Source organism: Coregonus lavaretus, assembly GCF_964263955.1.
Source record: "Coregonus lavaretus genome assembly, contig: HAP1_SCAFFOLD_3149, whole genome shotgun sequence".
NCBI classification, from domain to species: Eukaryota; Metazoa; Chordata; class Actinopteri; order Salmoniformes; family Salmonidae; genus Coregonus; species Coregonus lavaretus.
This window is the reverse complement of record NW_028161321.1, coordinates 25,443-33,187: the sequence shown is the minus strand read 5'-3', so window position 1 is coordinate 33,187 and position 7,745 is coordinate 25,443.

Here is a 7,745-nt window from a genome sequence, read left to right as displayed (position 1 = left end):
GTGTCTTCAGAGACTGAGGTATAGAGACACACTGTCAAGTCAAATCATCTGGCTGTGCTTTCATGTCAAAACATTTATTATTTTCTATTCATAAAATTCTATTGTATTATATTCTTTGATAATATATTCTATCCATAGGCTCCACTCTGTATAGTGTTAATGATGACTGTTTGTTCTGTACATTGATTGAATGGTTAGGACTATCTCACTGTATTCACTGTTTAAATCCCAAGAGACCAGGAGACCTAAAGGAAGCCTTCAACACTGTATCCCTTCATCCAGTCATAGTAAACAACCTCTGTCTGTCTGTCTGTACGTCTGTCTGTCTGTAAACACAGCCAACTTTTCTGCGGTGGTTGTTGTTGCTATCAGTGCTGCACAGCTATTTTCAGGTCTCTCCAGAGATGGTCGATCGGGTTCAACTCCAGGATCTGGCTGGACCACTCAAGGACATTCAGAGACTTGTCCCGAAGCCACTCCTGCGTCTTGGCTGTGTGCTTAGGGTTGTTGTCTTGTTGGAAGTTGAACCTTCGCCCCAGTCTGAGATCCTGAGCGCTCTGAAGCAGGTTTTCATCAAGGATCTCTCTGTACTTTGCTCTGTTCATTTTTCCCTCGATCCTGGCTATTCTCCCAGTCCGTGCCTCTGAAAAACATCCCCACAGCCTGATGCTGCCACCACCATGCTTCACCATAGGGATGGTGCCATGTTTTCTACAGACGTGACGCTTGGCATTCAGGCCAAAGAGTTCAATCTTGGTTTCATCAGACCAGAGAATCTTCTTTCTCATGGTCTGAGAGTACTTTAGGATCCTTTTGGCAAACTCCAAGCGGGCTGTCATGTGTCTTTTACTGAGGAGTGGCTTCCGTCTGGCCACTCTACCATAAAGGCCTGATTGGTGGAGTGCTGCAGAGGTGGTTGTCCTTCTGGAGGTTTCTCCCATCTCCACAGAGGAACTCTGGAGCTCTGTCAGAGTTACCATCGGGTTCTTGGTCACTTCCCTGACCAAGGCCCTTCTCCCCCGATGCTCAGTTTGGCCAGGCGGCCAGCTCTAGGAAGAGTCTTGGAGATTACAAACTTCTTCCATTTAAGAATGATGGAGGCCATTGTGATCTTGGGGACCTTCAATGTTGCAGAAATGTTTTGGGACCCTTCCCCAGATCTGTGCCTCAACACAATCCTGTCTCAGGGCTCTACGGACAATTCCTTCACCCTCATGGCTTGGTTTTTGCTCTGACATGCACTGTCAACTGTGGGACCTTATATAGACAGCTGTGTGCCTTTACAAATCATGTCCAATCAATTGAATTTACCACAGGTGGACTCCAATCAAGTTGTAGAAACATCTCAAGGATGATCAATGGAAACAGGATGCACCTGAGCTCAATTTTGAGTCTCATGGCAAAGGGTCTGAATAATTATGTAAATAAGGTATTTCTGTCTTGTATTTTCAATAAGTGTGTAAAAATAAAAACCTGTTTTCGCTTTGTCATTATGTGGTATTGTGGGTAGAGTGATGAGGAAAATGTTTTATTTAATCAATTTTAGAATAAGGCTGTAACGTAATAAAATGTTGAAAAAGTCAAAGGGTCTGAATACTTGCCGAATGCACTGTATGGCAGCTAGAAATCAAAACTGGATGGTCTTCAGAGATAGATGGGAGGGGCTTCGGGTAGCTGAAGGCGGGGACTAAAAACAAACAAAAGATAACTAATGTAAAATGTAGTGTCTGTGAAATGTATGTAGTATGTACATTTTTAAGCTGGAAGTGGAAGCCTAAGTATTGTTGTCCATTAGTTTAGGAGGGGTGGTAGGGTTAGGGGAAAATAATAAAGAAGGAAAATATATTTAAAATAATTTTTACAAAACATATATATGGGGGATTGGAAATGATGCAGACAATTCCACAGATAGAAGCCCCAATATATCTGCAATGTTAAAGCTGGTCCTATAGCTGTAGGGTGGCTTTGACCAGCTGGTGCTTCTTCAAAGCAGGAGATTCATAGTGAGGTTGGAGGTGAGTCTCACAGTAAGAGGCCAGACACACCAGACAGGACATGAGGGCTTTCTACTTTCTGGTCCCAGTGCAGACATCACACGCCACATCTCCAGGTCCAGCATAGCACAGAGCAGGAGGGGGAGCAGGCTGGAGTCCCGTCTTCTTCAGTTTCTCCACCACTTCAGCCAACATGTTATTTATCCTCAGATTAGGCCTTGGAGTGAAGGTCTGTCTGCACTGAGGATGTCACACCCCACATCTAAAGGTCCAGCATGACAGTGAGCAGGAGAAGCAGGCTGGAGTCCTGTCTTCTTCAGTTTCTCCACCACTTAGGCGAGCACAGCACTCCTGTTCAGAATAGGTCTTGGGGTGAAGGTATGTCTGCACTGCACTCAATCTGGTTTATTTAGTACCCCAGCGCAGGTTAAGTAGTGGAAAGAACATGTTGGGTTATTTTGACCCAGACAGTTTGGTTGCGTGAATAACCCAATATGTTGGGTTGTTAGTATTAACAGAACACGGGTTAATTTAACCATCAGTTGGGTATTTTTTACTCTCATGCTTTGTTGACCTAGCAACTGGGTCTGTTTTAATGTCATGTTTGGTTGACCTAGCAACTGGGTCTGTTTTAATGTCATGCTTGGTTGACCTAGCAACTGGGTCTGTTTTAATGTCATGCTCGGTTGACCTAGCAACTGGGTCTGTTTTAATGTCATGATTGGTTGACCTAGCAACTGGGTCTGTTTTAATGTCATGCTCGGTTGACCTAGCAACTGGGTCTGTTTTAATGTCATGCTTGGTTGACCTAGTAACTGGGTCTGTTCTAATGTCATGCTTGGTTGACCTAGCAACTGGGTCTGTTTTAATGTCATGCTTGGTTGACCTAGCAACTGGGTCTGTTTTAATGTCATGTTTGGTTGACCTAGCAACTGGGTCTGTTTTAATGTCATGCTTGGTTTACCTAGCAACTGGGTCTGTTTTAATGTCATGCTTGGTTGACCTAGCAACTGGGTCTGTTTTAATGTCATGCTTGGTTGACCTAGCAACTGGGTCTGTTTTAATGTCATCCTTACTGTAGGTTATTTTAAGGAGGCGTGGCTTACTATGGGCGTGGCTTTCAGCTAGATCTTATTGGCCACCCATGAGAGTAAATGTCATTCCAGTTTATCATATCAAATTTACATACTGTAAACTCAATGTTTCCTTATTAAATTCTTCTATAATATGTAGAGTATTTATTACATATTATAATAAGGTATACCACTGTATCATATCCCAACAATGAGACATACGTGGACTTTTAGGAAACTCTATAAGCATAATTGAAGCTACAAAAATGTCAATGTTCAACCTTAACATGTGCTAACTACGCAACAGACCAGATGAACAGGAATTATATTTACTCTCATGGGTGGCTAAAAATAACTATCTGAAAGCCACACCCCTACTAAACTATGCCTACAGTCTTCTGATCTGACCTGATGGGTCATATCTCAATAACAAAGCAACAATAACCCAACACCCAGCATCCATAACCCAGCAGTTTTTAAAGAAAACAACCCAACTAAGTGACCCAACGCCTGCAACCCAACATTTGGGTCAACCAAACAACCCAGTATTGTTTAGAGTGTGGGTACAGGTGTAGACACCTTTCAGATCATCCTGATCCCAGCTTTCTTTAATACAGCCCATACACTAGCTGTGTCCACAGGCAGTAGTCACCGGATCCTTCAGTGGATCCAGACAGACGGAGCAACAGAACAGTTCTAGATTGTCAGCCATTTTAGTGCTTTCACCTGAAGGTTGAGCAACAGGGTGTCAAAAATGACTTTCTGTTTCATGGAACTCTACACCAGAGGACAGGGAGTGGCTTCCTCTTGACTGTGTACTCTGTATCTACAGGTTTTTGGGGGATGGAAGTCAAGCTAAGAAGATGACGTTGCATACAGCTGTGTCCACAGGGAATAGTAACTGGATCCTTTTGGTAGATCCAGACAGCAGAGTGGATATTTTAAAAGGGCCTCTGCAATGTCCATACAACAAACTGCACAGCAGAGTATCAGAGATAACTTTAATTTCTTTGAAAGTCTGAGTGGTGGGGGAGGCCTTTTAGATCTGTTTGGAGACGTTAGTCCTGGATGGATGCACTGAGGTATATAGGGATGGAAGCCATAGTGACGTGTAACCAAATATAAGGTTGTGGTAAAACATTACAACGTTTTAAAGGTTCCATAAATGTACAGTGACCTATTCAGAAGCCACAGTGGTGAATGATGAATATGTCAAATCAAAAGTTTTCTTTCATTTTCAGTCATGTAAAATGATCATAAATTGTAAAGAAACATGTGGATGCAGTGGGGTGCAAATACCTCTGTAGAATTAATTAAGCGAGAAATGGCGGTGGAAACGGCTTTATGCACAAATATTGATATAATAACCATCATATTGAAGTAAACTTGGAGTCACACGATGATATGTGGTGTGGTCCTCCCACTACGACTCGGGAAACCATGCAGTTTATTAAGCTACAGATGAAATAAGTTATGCTGAACTTCACAGGGTGGTGAAAGTGCACGGTGATGAGCTTGATGCTCCTTTCCAATAAATATCGAGGGTCTTTTTGTCCATAATAATGTCATCATGTAGGTAGCTTGTCCAGAGTGGGCACGTTCGCTATATAATGCACAACCAAATCTGACAAAACCATCAGTAGAGTTGAAAATGTGATGGAAACCCATTTAACAGAATGTTTTTAACGGGTACATGGGAATTTAACTGCAAAAATATATTAGTATTTTCTAAAATATATATTTGTATGTGCATTACGTCATCACGCACAGCCATTTAACTTCAACACGTCAATTTGATGGAAACATCTCTGCTGGTAAAATAACCATGTTTTTATGAAGATTTTACAATATTCACATGAAAATCTGTCGCCAGTCGAATGGAAACAGATTTTCATGCGAATATTCAAAAATCTGCATAAAAACAAAATCCCAATAGAATTGAATGGTAAATTACATATCGAGTCATTTTGGAGTCACTTGTATTGTAAATAAGAACATAATATGTTTAAGTGACTCCAAAATGACACCATATATTATTTACCATTAAATTCTATTGCGACCAAGCTTTAACTTCCTGACTGATGTCTTGAGATGTTGCTTCAATACATCCACATAATTTTCCTTCCTCATGATGCCAATTATTTTGTGAAGCGCACGAGTCCCTCCTGCAGCAAAGCACCCCCACAGCATAATGCTGCCGCCCCTGTGCTTCACGGTTGGGATGGTGTTCTTCGGCTTGCAAGCGACCCCCTTTTTCCTCCAAACATAACGATGGTCATTATGGCCAAACCGTTCTATTTTTGTTTCATCAGACCAGAGGAAATTTCTCCAAAATGTATGATCTTTATCCCCATGTGCAGTTGTAAACCGTAGTCTGGCTTTTTGGAGCAGTGGCTTCTTCCTTGCTGAGCGGCCTTTCAGGTTATGTCGATATATAGGACTCATTTTACTGTGGATATAGATACTTTTGTACCTGTTTCCTCCAGCATCTTCACAAGGTCCTTTGCTGTTGTTCTGGGATTGATTTGCACTTTTCGCACCAAAGTACGTTCATCTCTCTCTCTCATCTCCTTCCTGAGCGGTATGACGGCTGCGTGGTCCCATGGTGTTTATACTTGCGTACTATTTGTACAGATGAACGTGGTACATTCAGGCGTTTGGAAATTGCTCCCAAGGATGAACCAGACTTGTGGAGGTCTACAATTGTTTTTCTGAGGTCTTGGCTGATTTCTTTTGATTTTCCCATGATGTCAAGCAAAGAGGCACTGAGTTTGAAGGTATGCCTTGAAATACATCCACAGGTACACCTCCAATTGACTCAAATGATGTCAATTAGCCTATCTGAAGCTTCTAAAAGCCATAACATCATTTTTTGGAATTTTCCAAGCTGTTTAAAGGCACAGTCAACTTAGTGTATGTAAACTTCTGACCCACTGGAATTGTGATTAAATGTAGTAATCTGTCTGTAAACAATTGTTGGAAAAATTACTTGTCTCATGCACAAGTAGATGTCCTAAGCGACTTGCCAAAACTATAGTTTGTTAACAAGAAATTTGTGGAGTGGTTGAAAAACTAGTTTTAATGACTCCTAAGTGTATGTAAACCTCCGACTTCCGACTTCAACTGTAAATACAGTATATTTATTTCTAAACAGTAAAACAGATAGGTATGAAAATACCCTCAAATAAAAGGTGACATTCTGTACTGTCGCCTCATATAAAACATTTAATATCAATTCTAAAATGCTGGAGTATAGAGCCAAATTCAAAGTTTAATAAATTAAAAAACCAAGGGTGGGTCAAAATTATTCCCATAATGTAGAAGTTTCAGTAGATTAGGAACTGCTTCCTATAAAGCTATGTGGAGTATAATGTAGCTGGACATTGTAAAGTCTGCTTCCTATAAAGCTATGTGGAGTATAATGTAGCTGGACATTGTAAAGTCATACACACAATTATATTACTTCATATTGACATTCAACCTGGGAATGGAAATGTAAGAAATTAATGTACAAACATGTCTAAAACAAATCCTGCAACAAAGGACCAGGTGTGAATGTTCTGGGGGGTCTAAGTCTACCCCTAACCAGTTTGAATACACTGTTTGATTTCACCCCCAGACCCCAAAACACACCCCATTCAAAACAGTTTTAACAGCCCCCCACCCGATGCAACTCAATATTAAGAAGGCATGCAGTCAGTGTACAGACCAATGCACTACCCCCAGGATCACAACAAGCCCCTCACACATTGGACCACACACACACAATGTGAATGGAAATATATTATTATATTTTCTATATATTACAATCACAAGAAAGGGTGTTGGTTATTTTTGTTTTCCAAGTAACCTTTCTTGCACATGTCCTTACTTTAAAAATAAGCATGTTTGGTCTTGTTTGAATCAGCCCAATTCTCTGGTTATAAATAAAATAACCATGATTGGCAGAATGTTTAATTCACATCTCTGGTTATTAATAGATTGTGGAACTATGAAAAATAGGGAAAATGTTCCCAACACACCCACCTCACAGTTCCTACACAGACCCTGAGGCACCATGCAGGTCTGACACCAGAGGAGGCTGGTGGGAGGAGCTATAGGAGGACGGGCTCATTGTAATGGCTGGAATGGAATCAATGGAACGTATCAAACACAAACACATGAAACCACATGTTTGACTGAGTTCCATTTATTCCATTCCAGACATCACAATGAGCCTGTCCTGCTATAGCTCCTCCCACCAGACTCCACTGCCTGACAACCATTCTATTGTCTTGAGGACTTTACAACCATTTGGTCTGATCAAAGACCAGGACACCCTTTCAAATAGATACATCCTCTCAGCCTTGATGACTAAACTAATCAAAGACTAACACACACACACACACACACCACAGTAATCAGATCATGGTGACTCCACAGTAATAACATTTATAAGTCACCAGGTGTGATTTAACTTTTGACAGATGAAACCCTACATCAACTACTGATGACTCTTATGGGAGGAAGTGAGCATTTCACATATTAAGATATAATACAAGGATCCTTCCTTTGTGTGTTACACTTAGTCAATTGAAAATATGCTTAAAGTTTTGAAAAAACTGCCTTTTTGATTATCTGTTTTGAGTTTTGTATTAAGAGTTGTGAAATTTTACCACATACTTGTTAAAATAGTACA